Here is a 19528-nt window from a genome sequence, read left to right as displayed (position 1 = left end):
ATTTACAACGGATCTGAGTAAAATGAATATCAGATTGAAGGCAGTACCCCAAGAGAAAAATACTTTCCCTAAGACCTACTTGTTCACAGAAGTCTTAACAGTTCTCTCTCCTCTCTCTCTCTCTCTCTCTCTCTCTCTCTCTCTCTCTCCCTCTCTCTCTTTCTCCCTCTCCTCTTTCCTCCCTCTCCCTCTCCCCTCCCTCCCTAAGCCTCCTCTAGCACACACGCACATTATATTTACCCTTTATTGTAGGATGAGTGAGAAGAATAGAAGTGGAAACTTATGGGTTCTTTGGAAAGTCAGTTGTATTGGATGGTGTTTCTCTGGGGCAGATGTGAGGAGTGTTTTCCTGAAGTGGTCACAAGTAAAAGGATGTTTCACTAAAGGCAGACACTTGAAGGACTGTCTTGCTGAAGCAGACATGGGTGCAAGGATGTTTTGCTGAAGCAAGCACATGAAAGGACACTTGATGAAGGATTTGTCGCTAGCGACACACATGTATCGATTCACCTTATAGTGCATAGTTGAGCTTTGTTCATTGTGAATCTGTAGTGAAAAATGCACCAGAAAACTTCTGGTGGTGTTCCGGTGGCTTCCTGCTGCTTCCACAGACTCATGTGGTATTTTGCTAAGACAGAAACTCACGTGCTAAGGCAAGATCATGCACACATGTGGATGTTTGGAGGGAGTATAAATAGGACTCTAGGGACGGTGACAGGAGGCTTGCATTGCTAGTTGTGCAGTGCTTCGTTGGTCTCTAGTCTCCACTGAGAGAGGAACTGCTGAGGACTTCTCCTGGCACCCCTGGTCGTCCTGGTCTCTCCTTGCTGACTCATACCAACTCAGCTGAGGCCTGGATGCCTCTGCTAGGTCATGCCACCTGTGCTGCTGTTTCGGGTTTGCTATCTGGACACGACTGGACTGCTGACATATTCGTGAGGTATTTGCAAGTGGATCAAGCAGCCACTGCTGCTGTTTCCTGTGAACTGAACTGCTGAATTCCTGAGAACATAGATTGGATATGCTCCGAAGAACAATTCCTAAACATATCCTAATAACCTTTCTTTCCCACTATCTCTGGTGGGTGGTGGGCTAGAAGAGAGGTTAAAGCCTTTAAGAACCTTTGTTAAAACTGGGGTTGAGAAAAATTAAAGCTACAGTGAATGACTACAATAGTGTAACACAATATTCTTTACCTGAACAAAGGCAGCGCAACACTGCAGAGCTAACAACAGAAATTTAAATGTAACATAAGGAGGATACCTTATGTAGCATTGATATAATGAACAAAGCAATGGTCCACAACTTCATTACACTACTAAAATAACATACAAAATTTGAATTTATTAACTTCTTGCTCCTAGATGATCCCTCTTACTATTTTAGACTATCATATAGACAATTGATGATTTTCTTGTCCCTCCCAAGTGGGACTGAGGCGTCCTCACTTGGGCATTTCAGCTTGTTGATATTTTTGAGTTCTGTGAACTGTATCTTTGGCATTCTAAACTGTAGATAAGAGAGGACACTCCTGTACATTTTCTGATGTTTAAAAAGAGAAATTTCCATGAGTCTGACACCAAATGTTCCTGTCTTGTAGAACGAACTTAGGAGATGGTGGGCCCCTTTCTACAGGTAGGCAGCAGAGCCAATGCCTTTGAGTAAACACCACGTTCTTATCTTTGTCATCATTTCAATGATATGAGTTTTAGATATAAATCTTGGAAACCTCTACTTTGTGGTAACACAAAGTGTCATTAGTGTCTAGAAAATCAACATCTACAATATGCAAATATGGGTCAGTCTCTTTCCCTGATCTCAATTTGTGCAAAACATAAAGTTAATGAAAACATTTTTCAAAAAAGAATCAATAAAGTTTTTAGGGGTACATAATGAAATACAGACTAGCACTCCTAACCTAGAAATTAAAAATGCTGAAAAATATGAAACTGTGAAGTTTTAGAAGCCTAACTGGACATCAGTACAAACAACCCAGAACCCAGCTGCACAGATGCTCTGGCCCTCAGCAGGCTAGGAAGAGTTACAAACCCTGCAGCATCACCTGGCTATCCAGAGAACCACTAAATGCTGAGCGAGTTCAGTTAACTCAACTTGTTGATTTAAATCACAACCTAAAAGTAAGATTGAATGATGGTTTCATAAGAGCGTCTTACTACTTGATTGGAAATTTGTAATTTTTAGTAAATACCTCTCATTTGTGTTCTTACCTTGACATACACAATCACTAGTTTAGAGAATCTCGTGGTCTGAGACAACTGTACAGTATTACCCTGCTGGTGGCTTGAATCCCAGAGCTGGGATTTAAACATGGAAACATTTGGAAAAAGAGATTTAATATTAGAACTGAAGGATAATCTCAGGGGACAGAGTAAGTGATGGTCGAGATAGGATGCAGCCCTGGATTCTTCTATATGGCCAATGTCACGGGTAACACACGGCGATGCTGCCATGCTCGGGAACACTTTCTGCACTTTAGTAACAATAAAACAGATAAATGCAAGGTAAGTCAGCATTAACGCATATCAGTTCTGATTCTCAACGCATGAACTGGAAATAAGAAGTCAAAATGTGGCCCAAATAATTTTGCTCAAAGCAAACAACTATGGTCTATGATAAAAACAGTGTTTTGACATAGACGACTATAGGACTTGGTTAGGTAATGTTCCGTACGTGGTCATTAATTATGACAATTTTAACAAAAGATGTCATGAATCTGCCATACCTAGTATTTATTTACCAAACTTACTAAGAAAAACAAGTCATAACACACATGACTTTTTATAATTACCTAGAAATAAACAGGCCTTCTGGGCTCCTTTTATTCAACTATGATAAAAGAGTTAAATATCATTTCAAATTGTGTTTGAATTGTTTACAATTTAATACCATAATTAATTGCCTGGTATGAGAGGGGCATAAGTTATAAAGATAGATACCATGAAAGGGAACAAGAGGAGGTGAGAGGGTAGGTAAGGCAAAAGAATATGTAACACGGAAGCAGAAAGTAAGCCCATGGGGAGTGGGATATTGGAGGGAGAAAACCCGGGAGTGGAGACAACAAAAACATCTTGGTTGAAAATGTCAACATGGAAGCTAGGCAATACTTCTCTGTATGCTAATGAAAATCTGACTGACTTCCAATGGGCTCAAAACTTGCACACATTTCAGAACACCAGAAAGGTTCATTTGCACAGGACGTGCTAATAATGATAGCAAGGATGCCATTCAAGGATGTTTACATACCCTCCTTTAAGGCATGTGGCCTTGCCATATGAAAAAGACCGTGACAGCAGAGTGTGAGGGGGAAGGACTTGGTAGAAAGAGCACACAGAGCCTCTATATGTTCGTGCTCATCAATGCTCCAGTGTCTAGGCCGGCGTCTAGGGAGCACCCTCCCAGAGGCAGAAAGGATTAAATGAGGCTCTTCAAGCAGAAGGCTCAGCTGTGATGCATGCACCCAAAACAGAAGCTGTGTGGCTTGGCTCTTTAAAAATACCTTCTGAGGATTTCTTGGGACCGACTGGCAAGCAGACTGCTCACACTGACCTCCTTGTTTGCTCAAGCATGGGTGAAAGAGTGAAACCACAACGTTTGCTCAGCAAAGCTACCTTCCTGCTGCAGGCTCCACTCAAAGAGGCCATTATGTCAATGCAGCCCCACCTCGCGCTACCGCTGCAGTGCCCCATTCCTGTCGCCAGGGAACATCTGGGTGCCAAACTCATTTGTGTATGTTAAACAGAATGGTCTTTGTGTATTAAGTACACTAGAGTAGAATTCGGGAACATATTTTAAGAGTGTTAAACCTCAAAGAAGGCATTTGTTTTTAATATAAAAAAATTAAGCAGATTTGCTTGAATCTTGCACAGAAAAGTCACTGTCTATATAGACAACCACAGTATCTTTTTTATAATCCTAGAAAGCATATCTGATATTTAAATCACTGTGACTTCAAATTAAAATTTACCTAAGTTAGCTCCATGTATATAGCTATATGAATAAATACATTAATAAGTCAATTTACTACAACTTTTTGCAAGAGGGAAGCTATGTTGCCCAGGCTGGCCCTGATCATTCTGCCTCCATTTCCAAAATATTGCAAAAACAGAATGTGTCATATTTTGCTGAATTTTAAATTTCCGTTCAGCAGAGCATTTGTGATCAATATTTTAAGTTATTCCAAATATTTACTATAAAATGCTAATTCACATTGAATAGTTTCTTTTAATTTTGTATATATTCATGATTATAAATTCTAGCTAATCCAGACTGGAGTTTCACCTTTGACTTGCTTTTATTCTGACTTAGTCAACATGGCATTAGAGATTGGTCAAAAACCATGTTATCTGAAAAGACTAAACACGCTCTCTGCTTAGATACTGTTGGTCTGGCTCTAGTGCTCCAAGACAACGCAGCATCGCAAAAGATAATTTATCCACAGTCACAACATAGAATTCCAGAGACCGGAGGCCCTGTGCTGATCTCACAGGGCTCTAAATTCACAAGGCAGGAAAGTAGGAGCGAAGAAAAATACCAACACTGAAAGCTTATTCTAAAGTCTAAGTAAATGAAAATAAATGACAGTAAAAGTGCACTCGGTGGAGAGTACTCATGGAAAACCATAAAATGCACAGGAAGCAAAGACAAATGAGGCTCTTTTGTATGACACAGATGAATCTACAATTTCTCAAAAAACCCAAAATATTTAAAATATTTTCATTTGTCTATTTCTTCAGACTCAATTTGAAGTAGTCAAATGAGTTCAGATCATATCCAGCCAAGAAGCCACCCTTACCATCATGTCTGTCCCCTCTGTCCTAAATCTCCACTGTCAACCTGACTGGACTCAGTCGTCTGAGCATATCCATGAAGTCTTTCCAGAAAAGGTTAGCCAACGGGGAAAGACCCATCCTGGTGTGGAGAGAGTGCCTTCCATCAGGATGAAGTTTTGGGTTGAAATTATAAAAAGATGGCGAGAGAAGGCACCAGCTAAGCATCGATCTCCGTCTCTGCTTCCTGACTCCAAACAAAATGCAATGAGCAGACCCGTGTTCATGCCGTCACAGCTAGCGCCTCTCTCTGCCACTCTTTCCCCATGATGGACCATCTATTCAATTAATGAGCCAAAGCAAGCCCTTCCTTCCTTCTGCCTTCTGCTGCTTTCATCAGTAGCTCCACAACCCATCATGCAAAGTGGCTAGTACATCTTCTATAATCCATTTTCTACCCCCAGGGCTAGACACTACTGCTCAGCTTTATGTCATTGAAGAATTCTTTAGACTTTCTAGAGCTATACCTAAGTAGTATATTCAATACATGTTCCTTTTGGGGGAGTCTCATCTAAACGCAATTTGGGATTGATGGACGAGGCTTAATCCTTTTTGTTGTTGAGAACTGGACCATATATTCAATACATGTTCCTTTTGGGGGAGTCTCATCTAAACGCAATTTGGGATTGATGGACGAGGCTTAATCCTTTTTGTTGTTGAGAACTGGACCATATATTCAATACATGTTCCTTTTGGGGGAGTCTCATCTAAACGCAATTTGGGATTGATGGACGAGGCTTAATCCTTTTTGTTGTTGAGAACTGGACCACAGAACAGACAGAACTCTGCTACCCACTCCCTTCATGACCACACTTGGGATGTTTCCAGTTTTGACTAGTACAGATAACCTCGAGGTGGATATCACATCTCTGTGGGTACCTTCTTGTCCCTCGTGTCCACAACCAGGAATGGAAGGGCTTGGAGGCCAGGTGATTAACTTTTTAAGCAATTGTCAAAGTAACTATTAAATGATATTCATATTGACATTCACCTCAGCACTGTATCACTGCTCCTGTGACTCTATCTGCATGCCCTTCTAATGCATTGCATCTAATGATAGGGACACTGTAACTTTACCACTAATTTCTCTGATGCCAGATTATGCTCATAAACCTTTTATATGCCATGGTCTTTTATTAAATATAATTTTAAAACGCCCATAACTGTTTAGTTGGCCTATCTTTTTAATGGAGGGTTGACTCTCCCTTATTTGAAATACTTGGAACCAGAAGTCTTTGGGATTTGAAATTTTGGAGTTGAGTAGAATATTTGCCAAGAGATAATAACACATCTTGAATAGGTTTCATATATAACTCATACCCATAGCCTGAAGGTGACTTTATGCATTAAGTATCTCTTCACTGCCATGGAAACACTAACTAAGACAGGACCTTCTCCTTCTCCTTTACTAAATAAGTCATGCTGACTGAGGACCCATTCTAAACCAGTAGTAATTGTCTTATAACAATGGGTGTCCCCTCTGTCACAGTGCTCAACAGAAGTGATGAGAACAGCAGTCTTGATTGGATCGTCCTTTTTCTTTAAGTATTAAGTATAAGCTGTATGTAAACCATGGGTACATACTGTTTAAGAGATTTCCTAACTATTATTGGTATCCTGTATTTAAATGAATAAACAAATAGAAAGTTCTCCTTTATAAATTACTCTGACTGATGCACGATGTTAAGTAGACCTAAGGTTCCACATTGCATGCTTTTGTCATTCTGCTTGACCTGTTAACACTATTAAAATTTGTGCATCTACACACATGATTCTCAGCTTATCCAATGATGTTTGTTCTACTTTGTGTGTACACATGTGGAGGGTAGTCTTTGTTGTTGCTTTAGAAGAGAGTTTCACTATACTGGCCTTGACCTCATTATCTAGCCCTGCTTTGCCTCAAAATTCTGCGTATCTTCCTGCTTCAGTCCCCTAAATTCTGGTACAAGTGTACACTACCACACCCGGTCATGTTCACCACTTTTCAGTAACAGAATAATTCATTTTGCTTGACAGGAATCATGCTTCATGCTTTATGTTGTCTACTTCTCCTAGCACTGATGTTGGTAGATTAATGTTTGCGGGTTTTCAGCTCATTTCATCGTGGTTCCGTCACATGGCACTCAGTGTTTTGACCTCAGTGACACTGTTGAGGTGTCATGCTTGGTATCCATTCTTATTGTTCTCTCTTCTTGATTTCTCTGTCTTCTGGCCTCTATGATTTCTCCACATGAGAAATCTGTGGTCATTTAAATCATGATTTCATGAAATATAACATCATTCTTTCTTGCTTTGCAAGACATTTTTATTTGTCTTTGCCTTTCATCATTCTGAGTACAATTTTATCTTAACAAGGGTTACTTTGAATTTATCTTACCTAATGTTAACTGAACTTCCTGAATCAAAGGTAATCTTTCTCTAAATCTGGTTAGCTTTCATCCATTATTTAAAAAAAAAAAAAAAATTTTCCTCCTTAGTCCTTTTCCTTTTTTCCTTTAAGGGATTCAAATACAGCAACATTGTATCTTTTGATATTTTCCAGTAGGTCCTTAACATTTTACTCACTTTCCCCAGCATTTTAGCTCTGATTTTCAGACCAAAACATAGTTGTATCGATTATCTTCAAGATATTCCCTCATTGATAGCCTTTCTAATTTACACCTATCAGAATTATGTATCTGGTGGAAATGAGTTTTAGAGATGAAGACAAAATAACAACATTGATGAAGCTTTTCATCAATTCTTTGTGAGTAGGCTAAGCAATGGTAGCAGACATGGCGGGTCTTAAATGTAGACAGATCGATAAAGAAAAGGGTATGTGTGCATTCATGCTGTCTTTCCACTGGCTGCAAGTGCATCTGCAAGAAATGTACAACAACACGCATTTCTACATTTAGATCCTGCTTCCTAATACCACACAGGAATAAAGAAACCCCTGATCCTTGGGGCAATGATTGCTTGTTGGCCAAGGACACAGTATTACATTGTAAGGCTGAATGTTTTCATATGCCACAGGAGAAGGGAGCATTCAATAGATGGTAGAGATTTTTCCAATAGAAAACAGGTGCCAAGTGACCTCTAACAGGTTAAAACTGGGAAAGAGAAAGGAACTGACCCTCAGTGATGGATTATTATTTTTTTAAGATTTATTTATTTATTATAAATAAGTACACTATAGCTGTCTTCAGACACTCCAGAAGAGGGAGTCAGATCTTGTTACGGATGGTTGTGAGCCACCATGTGGTTGCTGGGATTTGAACTCTGGACCTTCGGAAGAGCGGTCGGGTGCTCTTACCCACTGAGCCATCTCACCAGCCCTCAGTGATGGATTATAATGTACAGGTTAACATCCGGATCTGTGAATCCATACAACATCAATAAATATCAGTAAGTAAAAGACTTGACTATATGATATAAGTACAGATGTCATAAAACTAGAATGAACATCATGTGACAAATGCAGCAAGGCTTCCTTTGTGTGGAATATACAGACACTAAACCTAACACGTTTGATGGAATATGTTTATTTACAATGTTTCAAATTATTCTGAACAAAATGTTTATTAATTAAAAGGAAAAGCAGTAACCACAGAAAGATCAAAGTCCAAGTCCTAGTCTATAACAAAACAAATCTTTCCAGTGTCTCCAGGCATGAAGCTCTGGAACAAACACGAGAACACACCAACAGGGTCCCTGTCCCTTCAGCTCCTTGGAACACTAATCACGGAGAAAGAACAGACAAGGTCAAATTGGAAACATTGTTACTAATGAACTGGCTGAACACCTCAAATTTATGTCAATACCATAAAAGACAAAGACAGACCCAGAAACTGTTCAAATTCAAGGAGGCTTGGCAGCTAAACACAAAGCCCAAGTGAGCCTGGACCTGGACAAGGGTCCCCTAGCTGACCTGAATCAAGCGTACTAGTTAACAAGCAGTTGGACAGTACGCAGTTCTTGATTTCAGCAGTGTTCCCCGGGTGTTAAGCCCAGCCTCTTGCTCATGAGGAACTCGTGCTGAGGATTTGGAGAGTACAAAAGGCAACCCTGGCTGCAACAGCGAGGGGCAGAAAATCAGGAGCTGGGACACAAATGTGGCCAAACGTTTCCACTTTCTATCCACGGACATCTAATGGAAAGGTCTTGATTCTCCCTCTGTCCCTGGAACCCTGACTTTGTCTCATCTTCAGAATGAAGAAAGCTTGTGGGTTTTTTGTTTGTTTGTTTGTTATTCTGTTCTTTGTATCTGGAGTTGAGCTCAGGGCTTCCTGCTTGATATCTGGCCACTCCACTCACTACTAAACCACACATATACTAAGCCCTAAAGCTTTATTTACATCTGAAAAGTTCAGTTCAAAATAAAAAGAAAAGCAAAGGAAACAGAGTGCAGGCTGTGATGGTGGAGGGAAGGTTTGAGCAGCACAGTCAGGTCAACTGCTTCCTCCATTCAGAAACATGAACAGAAATGTCCCTTTGTCCTGGAGGCAAGCCTAGCTAAGTGACATCTTGATGCATAAGTCCCACACGTTACTTTCCATCCCCTTACACTAGCTCCTAAGTTGTACTCCACGTGGCAAGGAAAGAAAGACAGTGGCCAGAAATGAACCGGGATTTCTTTCTATTTTCACAACAGTATTCAAGCACAGGCCGCACAGCTTAAGGGAAACCTGTTCAATAGGATATTCAGATGTAATCCAATATCCTTGCTTTCTACAGTGTTACACATTAGTGTAGCCTCCCTCCCTGAAGTCTCTTTCCCAGTTGATCTTAGTCATGCCTTTCCTTAAACTGGGTGTCGGTGGCACACACCTTTAATCCCAGCACTTGGGAGGCAGAGGCAGGCGAATTTCTGAGTTAGAGGCCAGCCTGGTCTACAGAGTGAGTTCAAGGACAGCCAAGGCTACACAGAGAAACCCTGTCTCGAAAAAATTTTTGAAAAGTGGACGGGGAATATAATGTCATGCCCACTGCCTGGAACCTGCCCTTAAATCTAGTGCCGCAACCCTCGCAAAATGTATTTTTATCACCTTTATTATATTCTTGATTCATTGAAAATATGCAGTTAGCACCATTTTGAAGTTCTTTCTTAAAAGTATGTGGTTATTTTACGTATCTTTAAATGCAGACATATACATTTATTCATATGTGTGTGTGTTTACATGTATACACTGTATATTAACCCCTTGAGCTAAAATTTTAGCTCCTCTTCAAATGTTCATGCTTTAAATGTTACTCTATGCATTCTCCTCTAAGTCCTTCACAAGGAAGAGGAATGAATGGAAAGTGCTCTCCTGCCAAGCTAAAGCTTGACTCACTAAGTTGAGCATCGTTTAGAATCTAAAGCCACCCAACCGTGAATTATTTTAATGTGGCGTTCCTTCTAGTAGGGTAGTTTTCAATGCCAGGGTTGATAATAATTCCTGAATAGCAGTAAATATGTGCTTAAAATTCAAAATGAATAAATAAAAATAAGGAATTGTACAAGGGAATAGGGATATATATATGTGTGTGTGTGTATACATATATGTATATATATACACATAAATATGAATATATATATACATACATATAGAGAGAGTGTGTGTGTGAGTCTTTGTCTTATATTTATGCCTTTTTCACATATATGGCTCCTATTTTAAAGAATCTGTGACACAGACATGAAAATATACACATATACAGCTACTACTCTGAACCTCCACATTAAGTCTTATTAACTTGATTGTTCTGGTTAAAGAAGACCACAAGAACAGATAGCATCTTTGTTTGCCTGCAATCAGTAGCTCGTAGACCACAATCCAGCAGAAAGAAAAACCACAATCACTGAGAAAGGCTAAGCGCACTAAGCCACAGGAGAGACTTCCTGTAATTTCCACATTTAAAAGTACGAGAAATTAACTTTGACACAATTAGTCCAGATATTTGTGCCTGAGACTCTTTTCAAATTTTAGCATGAAATACTTTGGATATGTGCTAATATGAAAAAATGTCTTTCAAGAGAGGCTAAATTCCAAAACAGGAGCATTGTTACCTCAAAGAAACTCAGACCGAGTAAATAAAGTTAAATTCAAAGAGGAAACTCTGTCTGGGGCTACATTCTCTTAGACAGAGACCAATTCATGGCTCTCCCCACTTACAGTGTGCAGTTCTCATCTCGGCGGTATTTTATATTTTTTGTGGATATTTATACCTAAATAAATGCAGGCTAGTGCAACATAATTTTTCCCTTAACAATGTTTATCTTTAAATTATAAAATGGTAAACCCACAATATCTGAGGAGGAGGAGGAAGAAGAGGAGGAGGGAGGAGGGGGAGGAAGAGGAAGAGGAAGAAGAGGAGGAGGAGGAGGAGGAGGGGGAGGAAGAGGAAGAGGAGGAAGAGGAGGAGGAGGAGGAGGGCAACAATGCCAAGGCCGTCTAACCATTTTAAAGTGTTAATCTGTCTTGTGCAAAACTCGCTCTCAACAGCGAGCACTAAGAGACAGACTTCAACTGGAGTATTACATAACCACAGCCACAAACTCATGATGAGTGGGATTCCGTGAAAGACACCAAAAAGGTTGAGAAAAACTAAAAGCACAAATTCCTGTTTACTTAAAATCAGACATAATCATCAGATTTGCAAAGGAAATAGATCAAAATTCAGATGCATTCGCCAGGCACTCCCAGCACTCGGGAGGCAGAGGCAGGAGGATTTCTGAGTTTGAGGTCAGCCTGGTCTACAGAGTGAGTTCCAGGACAGCCAGAGCTATACAGAGAAACCCTGTCTCAAAAAACAAACAGACAAACAAACAAAAAGAAATCAGATGCATTTAAAGAAATGTGTGGACTTGAGTGCCTGCCTGTGATCGGTAGTTAATGTTCATGTTCTGGAAACCGTGTGTGGTTATGCACTCTCAGGAGAAGGTTAAACCTGTGTTGTTGAAAAGTCATCTATGCAAGCTAAGGTTCTTAATAAGACACATCATTCAACAAATGGGTGAATATGAACTTCCTGTGTGTTTCTCTCATATCAAGTATTTACTGGAAAGCTACTCATGCCTGCAAAAGGTGAGGGGTCTTTCGCCCTATCTGGTAAGAAATAACTGTTTCTCGCTAGACCATTCTGCTGCCTGTCTTCCTTCTTACCTGGCTAGCTGCATAGCTTGTAGAAAGAAGTCACACATCACATATACTATCGAGCATCTAACATACTATCTAGCACCTACAAGAATCAGCAGTCTATGAATGTATGATTACTCCCCTTGCTTCAGGTAGATTTCAGTAATTCTCAACTCTGAGTTTCTTGGCCAGCACCTGCAAGAGGGTCCTAATGAGGCAAGAGAGGAGAAAGCTGAGAGAGAGTAAGCGCAGAAGCAAGCCGGCGGGCAACATGCATGCATTCCTCGCCACCCGTTCCTGCTTACAGATTGACTGTCACGTGAGTAACTGCGTGAGCCCCTGCCTTGACTTCCCCACAGGATAGAAAGAGACTTGGAATTGTAAGTCGAATAAAGCCTTCACCCCTCCATGCTGCTTTTTGTAAGGGTGTTTCACCACAACAGAAAGTAAACAAGAACACAGCACTCAAGAGAGCAGGCTGAGAAACAACTTCTTTCTCTAGGGAGTCTAAAACAAGAGCCCATCCCACCCTCTCTCCTTCCCTGGGATAGCTGCTGCCATATCTCTCACCAACATGACAAATGGAATGTGAGGGATGTATATGCCCCACTCCAAACCACTGTGTTTGAGGCATTAAAGGAGCCTCTCGTGACAGAACTTCATCCACCAGCGAGACAAGCCAGCGTACAGTGGACATGCCTCAACTCCTGACTGGACTCCACCAACCTGAAGCAGAAACGCTATTATGAGAGCAGGAGATAAGTCTTGCTGAATTGAGCTAGTAAATATTGAGTTCATTCTGAAGCACGGTCTTTTCTAACCAAATTGGGATTTACAGTAACTTCAGCAGGACCCGAGGCCCTGGTGAATGGTGACACTTTCAGTCACCAGATGTCATTATATATCCTAGGCTGGCACCAAACTCAAGAGCCACCTGCCTCAGCCCTCTGGGTGCTAGGATTGTAGGCTTATAGACTGGTGTTTCTACATCCAGTCTGGACAGAATTTCAAACAAATGTAAGGAACTCAACACCAACCTTTTGTCTATACTATACTGAGTTCACGTGGTGGAAAGAATAAAATATATACAAAATAAAAAATACCATTTCAACACAATGCATTTGGGACTTGAAACAACTACTTTGGCTAAGTAAAAATATATTGGGTTTTTAAACATATATTTAAGTAGGAGCACGGGTGCAGGAAAGGGGACATGCACAAAGCCTCCTTCTGTTCTGGAGCAGTGACAATTTTCATTAGAAAGTTTGCCCTGGAGGGAATATTCAGCAATGTCTAGACATTTTTGGTTATCACACATTATCAGAAAAGGTGGCACCAATGTCAGTGACTGAGGGGCAGTAACAATGATAAATGTCCTGCATAGGACAACCTCCAAAAAAAAAAAAAAAAGAAAGAAAAAAAGAAGAAAAAAGCACCCGAGTCCCGTCACCAGGGCCTGTGTTGAAAGGCACTGTCCTATACTAATTCAGTCTAGGACAAAACCCCACACACCAATGGCAAGCTGAAAGGTCGGGAAAGGCATGTTTAAAAATTTACGATGCTATTCGCTGAGAAGAGGTCGGGAGTAATACAATGACTTATTGAGAAGCCATGAGGAAACAAACCATCTGACCTACAAAACTCTATCAAAACTGGGATTTCATTAAAGTGATGCAATAGGTTTTTATGTATTACTCGAAGTCATTCTCCTAATGAGTGAAAACCAAATTCCTTGCATTGTATAAGTATTTTTAAACATTAGTTTTAACAGATCAACACATTGCCCTGCATCAAAGGCCTAGCCAAATATCATATCATAAACACGGGGACAAAGTTTTCTTAAGATCTCATTTCTTTAATCCTCAAATAAATTAAAAATGGGTTCAAGCAGTTGAGAACTTTTAGAGTAAATCCTGAAGAAACCTTAAGTGATCCAGCTAATGTAAGACACAAAGCATTGTCATTGCTTAGTTGGTTAATGCGCCTGTCTGCTAAGACGCAAGGCACAGAACATATGTTGCCACCCTTCCTTCAGAAAGACAGTAGCAGATAATACCTGAACCACGCATGGCCATCACTAAGATCCTAACAATCCTGTGTATGGTGGAGACATTCCATCTCTACAGTAATACAATCTGGTCCTCACAGGCTTTTATGTTACTTTTAGCTGGAAAAATAACATGTATTAAAAGGGCAGTTGACCAAGGTCTATCATGTGTTCATGGAGGGAAGGGAGAATTTGCAAATATCCTGGACTGGTAAGGTTTATAGTATTTGTTTATATAAGCTCCCCCCCCCCCAAATGTAGCCAGGGCATTTTTCTAAACCACAGATCTTAAGGCAATTCTTTTAGGAGTTCTTTGGGGGAGATCCTGACCATGATCACATGTGGTCCCCATCACTCTCTATAGTACATATGGTCCTAAGATGGATGAAAAATGTATTTCTTGAAGATGAAATGATGTTTAGCTTCAACAGATGAGTCTGTAATTCAAAACCATCCTTGGAATTTTTGGTTTTTAGATTTGAAATGTATATTAAAGTGTTGATCGCCCTTGTGATTTCCAGTGAATTTTCTTACCGTGTTTAATATGATTCCATAACTATCAAAACTTTAAAATCTTATTTAAGTGCTTGTAACATTGTATAAGACAATGATACATTAACATTCAAATTATTGATTTTTTTTAAACTGGCAACCTTTGTAGAATTAAATCATTTTTTAAAAGAATGGAATTGGGAAAATAAATAAAATAAAATTAATTCATAATACAAAATGTCCTCAGTAAATTATAAAATGTCATCAAAGTTAACCCTATGGAAAGAGTCACTTAACAGGAAGGAGGAATAAAAAGCAATAAACAAATAAAGAACTAGACCCTCTTTGAAGACATGATAGTGATCTAACAACAGTCAAAGTCCCTCCCCACATAGGGAGGGCAGAGAGTCTAGGAATACGACCAACAGAACATTAGTTCTAAAATAGTTTACTAATAAAAGCGTCATTTTCCATTTAAAAAATAAAAACATTATTATCTCTGTTAAGTATGATCAGTAGTCTTTGCCTGCTGACTGGTGGAACTACATCCAGTCTCCCTCACAGACAAGCATGCAACAGCTCTGTAGCGTGGGTGTGACTGTTGTCCTGGGGAGGAAGCACCCATTCTCTGTGTCTCCTTCCCTCCACTGTAGCAATGTGCAGGGGTGAATGGTGGATAAAGTGGGTGCGGCCATCTGTCACTCCGAGTATATTTAACCATGAGTAGAGGACAACAATTCCAACAGAGCACTACACGGGCTTGACGATGCACAACCCAAGACTGAACAGATAAAAGCAAAACCTTAGCTCAGTTACACAGCTCTTGAGCTTTTACAGAGGGGTCCTTTTGGCTTCAAACCAGTTCTACATACATGGAACACTTTCAATTAATAAGTATGTGTCAAATATCCACTTTAGAATGTACAGTTAGTTTTATTGAAAGCATAGGAGAAATCAGATAATGATAAAAACAATTTTTCGCTAAAGATTTTAAGTATTTCTCATAGATTTTAAGAGAGAGGAAAAAAACGAAGTCTGGGTGTATTCTCTCTCCCAGTCCTTCTAATAGTTTTTTTAACTTGTATGTGTGTTGTGTGTGTGTGTGTGGGGGGGGGTATCCTAATCTTTTAAATGACTTTCATTTAAAAATGTGCTATAACTAAACTATCAGTTCAGCCAGGAAGCAAAGAGGAATGTTTGTTGAAGTTCTTTGGTTTGATCTATTCCATTCATATATTTTTTCTGATATTTCAGGCATAGAATTCTTTTTTCCTAAAATGGTAGAAGTTCATGGCCATACCACCAGAAACATGCCTAATCTCATCTAAAATGCTTAAAATGTAGCTGACAGGGAGCTTTTTACCTAAAGTCAAGTAGAACAAGAAGACTAAAAGTCATCCACTTGTTTCCTTCTCTGCTAACAAGAACTGCCACCCCATCATTTCTCAGGGACTATTTCCAGGACTGACAGAGGTCACACTGTGCAGAACACAAGGAAGGTCTTCGCTCGTTGCTCCATTCCCATCCCTCTGAAGGCATACATGTGACTTACTGATGCTTTCTTCCTGCCCTCCCTCTGCCCAGGACTCCAACAAGGGTTCCAACCTCCTCTTTCTAGAGCAGTGGTTTCAACTCTAATTGTGCAAGGGATTACCCAAGCATGCCACACCCACACCGGGGACTTCTTGTAACTGTGGCCTCTGGGTGAGACTATATAGGTGATTTGAAGACACTGCACAATCTGAAGGAGGAGACGTGTAGGGAGCCAACACCACACAAGTTGAAAACCTGAGGGATATTTGACCTAGATTTTCATTTTGGTGGTGTTCATGGGTTGCATTTCCTACATGCATCTTTGAATTCAACAAGATGCATTAACACTGCTTTAAAGATTTCCATAAGTGACTTAAATCTAACTACTAAAAACAAAAGGTAATTTTTTTTCATCACTGATAACATCTTACTAAAAGAACCTGCCTCGGAATCCTGAAGAGAAAACCCAGTCACGTGTGAAAGGCGATTTTTTTCTCGTTTACTCTTACCCTTTTTAAAGGCGCTCTTTCACAAGTACCTGACAACCCGTTTTTATTGGCCTTGATGCTACTGGCAACTGTCCAACAAGAAAGCTGCACTCACAGCCACTGGGCAGTCTTACAGCGTGGCCACCAAGGAGCTCTTTACACAGTCACAGACTACAGAGTAAAGGTCTATGAGCATGTCCTCTGCGGGGCAAGGCTGGCCCTATGGAGTACATCACACAGTCCTGAGCCAGACTCTCACCATGCCATTCAAACCGTCCCAGCTACAACCAGCTGCTTTTTCCTTCTGAGCCACACTGCTCTAGTTGACCTAGGAGCAGACAGCAAGCGTGTATCTCTTCATGGATCATCTTACTTAGCACGTGGGGGCATGCAATATTTTTTAAATCTGCAGACTAGCCTTTTATTTTTGGTTCCAAACCCACAAAGGAACCTGAAATCAAAACTGTAATCTTTGCTTTCCTAAAAGGAATCCCTAATTTTGACCTGTTCCTTGCTACGCATCCTCATCTGAACATTACATGTCCTCAAAGATAGCCACCCCAACCGCACCTTAACTCCTCTTTCTTCATTCGTACAGACAGCTCAAACTTTCAAATACCAAACAACAATTCTGAGCCCAACTTCACATGCCCTCTTAAATGGAAGAGGGCTCGGATCAACACTGTGGACTTTCCATACATAAAGAAAGCTTGTTCTATGGTTATTTTAAGCAATGCACACACAAAAATGCTACGGTCATATTTTAAATATATTTTTGAACAGTTTCAGAGCCTCTCCTTAGCCAGTACAGTGGTATGTTTTTTAGACAAACACCAACCTTCTCTCTTACAAAGCTATCTTCTTAAGGGTTGACCATGTCCCTCAATGGCCAGCCTCCGTGGATGGGGGCAGGGGGACTTCGTAAAGGTCACTTGGACAGTACATTACCTAGTGCTAGCTTCTAGAAAGGAGGCTTTGTGCTGCACAACTCCTTAAACATTTCAAATAACCTTGTACACAATTAACCTTGGTATAAATATTCCCCCAAATACAGCAAATTAGAAACAATGGAGATGTTAGTTTGGTTTTCCAAGTGTGCTTCTGGGAAGCAAGGACTTATGTATTTCCCCGAATTTCTTAGTCTTCAATACATTCAAGATATGTCTAATGTAGGCTCCACCTTTTAGAATTCAGTAAAAGCTCACTTTTTTAAGCAACAAAACCATTTACAAGCTTGGAAATGAGGAAAATGAACGATACTTGGTTAATTTATACTAATGGCGCTGCCAGAGAGAAAAGAGACGGAACCCTTGGCATACTGCCTACTCTTGACACATGATTCCTGCCTCTCATGCCAGGTGAGCCTGTGAGCGTCATTCTCAGGAGAAAGCCCCTGACGGGTACCACATGACACAGTGGCATATTTCAGGGAAAGATTTGCCACCTTTGACTTTCAACTGTTATGCCTTTCCTAAGAGTATGCATCTCTCTCTGAGATGACTGTTCAATATTTTAGAGCATTGCTAGGTCTCAATTTTTAACAAAATAAGAGGTTTGGGCTGGTTTACATAAAGATTCAAATTTCACTTATAATTCCAGTTCATATCTGTGTTTACAACAGTCATCCCTCAGTCCAAGTGCAAGTACAATTTCCAGTCCAAACAATCAGAGTCTCCTGAGACGCAGGGCTTGCAGAGCAGCCTCCACCCAGTCAGAACTCTTATCTGTGAAACATCAAATGACCACAGCGTCAGAGCAGACCTGGGAATCACTGTGCCTCACCATTTTCTCATGTAAGAAGCAAGTGATTAAATGCGGATGTAGACAGAGCTAAAGAAAGAGAATTCTCGTTATAATTTTTATAAAATATCTTAACCAATCTTTCTAATTGTATTAGTTCCACAGGGTTCAAATGTCATTTTTTCTACATTCTCTTTAATCAAAATTGAAGGCCAATCCTAATAAAGTCAATGAAAGCAAATGGTCATATATTGCTTTTTCGATATAATATCTAAAGACAGTACAGAAATTAGCAAAAAGAATGCTGGCCTTGAAGTCCTAACTCTATTTAACTGAATAATCTGAAAAGAGCCAATTAGCCTATCTCTATCAAAACCCTTCTCTGCTACGTGCTACAGAAAGGAAGGAAGCAAACAGTCCCATGAAAGCCCTTCCCACATCACCTTACCTTTTGCACACAGCCAGAAAGCTATGTGCTCTATTTCTAATAGGAAAGGAGGGAGGAACGTCTTCACCTAGGGCCAGAGAAAACTAAGTTCCAGTTATGTGGGATATAAAGAACACTCAGAGAAAGCAGCAATTATCACACCGAACAAGATCTAAAAATATCAAAACTACTAAGAATCAGTATCAGAGAAGAAATGGTTACTAAGGCACATTAAATAAACTCTATATGTATAAAATATGTATATAGAATCCATATTAAGTCAACAAAACCCACAAACAATAGCTACCAAAGATACGGTAAACCTGTTTTAAGCAAATATTATAAAGCTACCCAATGCAGGGAACATTGGATCATCACATAAACACTTCCTAAATATTAATCATTTGGAAAAATGACACCGGGTATCCAGGGCACGCAATGAGCGAGAATAAATTACTCCTGTACAACACACACACACAGATTTATTCACCTACTCTTCTCAACAAGCTACCATATTCTTCTTCTTCTATAAATTAACACGACTCAAACAATTACAGATTGTGTGACATTTCTTTTGGCATGTTTTGTTGATTTAGTTGAGTATACATCAGTTTGTGCAATGGACAGATTTCAGAGTATGGGACAGCCATTAGAGATGTTTCTCAGTAGAAGTCTTAAGTCTAAGACTATCTAAGCACATTTGCATAATTCTATTACTTGATGTTTTCTGTCGGTTTCCTTTTCATAAGGAGAAAGGGGTGTAATGATAGAACAGGCACCATGATGCAGGCTAGCCTAACTAGTGTACGGTAGGGGTGCACTAATGCACAGCTAGTGTATGGTAGGGGTGCACTAAT

At 40.0% G+C, this 19528-nt stretch overlaps 1 protein-coding gene across 12 annotated transcripts in view; it reads right to left on the bottom strand.

Annotated features, from left to right (window-relative positions):
- Ppp1r9a (protein phosphatase 1 regulatory subunit 9A) overlaps positions 1–19528 on the bottom strand; it is a 265351-nt gene that overhangs the window by 176445 nt on the left and 69378 nt on the right. The window lies entirely within an intron of this gene.

Source organism: Mus pahari, chromosome 2 (assembly GCF_900095145.1).
Source record: "Mus pahari chromosome 2, PAHARI_EIJ_v1.1, whole genome shotgun sequence".
In the NCBI taxonomy this organism is placed as follows: Eukaryota; Metazoa; Chordata; class Mammalia; order Rodentia; family Muridae; genus Mus; species Mus pahari.
Note: the sequence above shows the minus strand (reverse complement) of the source record. Positions and strands in the feature narration are given on the sequence as shown.